Source organism: Pelodiscus sinensis, chromosome 30 (genome assembly GCF_049634645.1).
Source record: "Pelodiscus sinensis isolate JC-2024 chromosome 30, ASM4963464v1, whole genome shotgun sequence".
NCBI classification, from domain to species: Eukaryota; Metazoa; Chordata; order Testudines; family Trionychidae; genus Pelodiscus; species Pelodiscus sinensis.
The window spans coordinates 3269653-3270176 of NC_134740.1; positions in this window are offsets into that span (position 1 = coordinate 3269653).

The following is a 524-nucleotide window of genomic DNA, read 5'->3' on the forward strand; positions in this document are numbered from 1 at the left end:
GGAGAGACTGGAGAAGGTCCAGAGGAGAGCAACAAAAAGGATGAAAGGTCTAGAGAACATGAGCTAGAACGGAAGGCTGAAAGAATTGGGCTTGTTTAGTTTGGAAAGGAGAAGACCGAGAGGGGACGCGATCGCGGTTTTCAAGAATCTAAAAGGATGTCACAAGGAGGAGGGAGAAAAATCATTCTCCTTGCCTGTTATGCGTAAACGAAGCACACAAGATCTTTTATAGGGGAAAAGGCAGTACGCCGCATTGATTGAGACTACAACAGTAGCACATGCTTTTCAATCACTCATACACACAAACAACATACACACACAAAGTCTCACCAGACGATGTCAGAGTTACCAGTCCGGAGTCTGGATCAATCTAGTGGCCAGCTAGATTAAACACAGGAGGGAGCCTTTGTCGGTCGATCGATCCGATGCTCCTCTGGATTTGTTGGCAAGATGAACCTAAAGTTCCATAGCAAAGCACCCTGCTTTTATAATCCTTTTTTCCATTGGGCTACATCTACACTGGC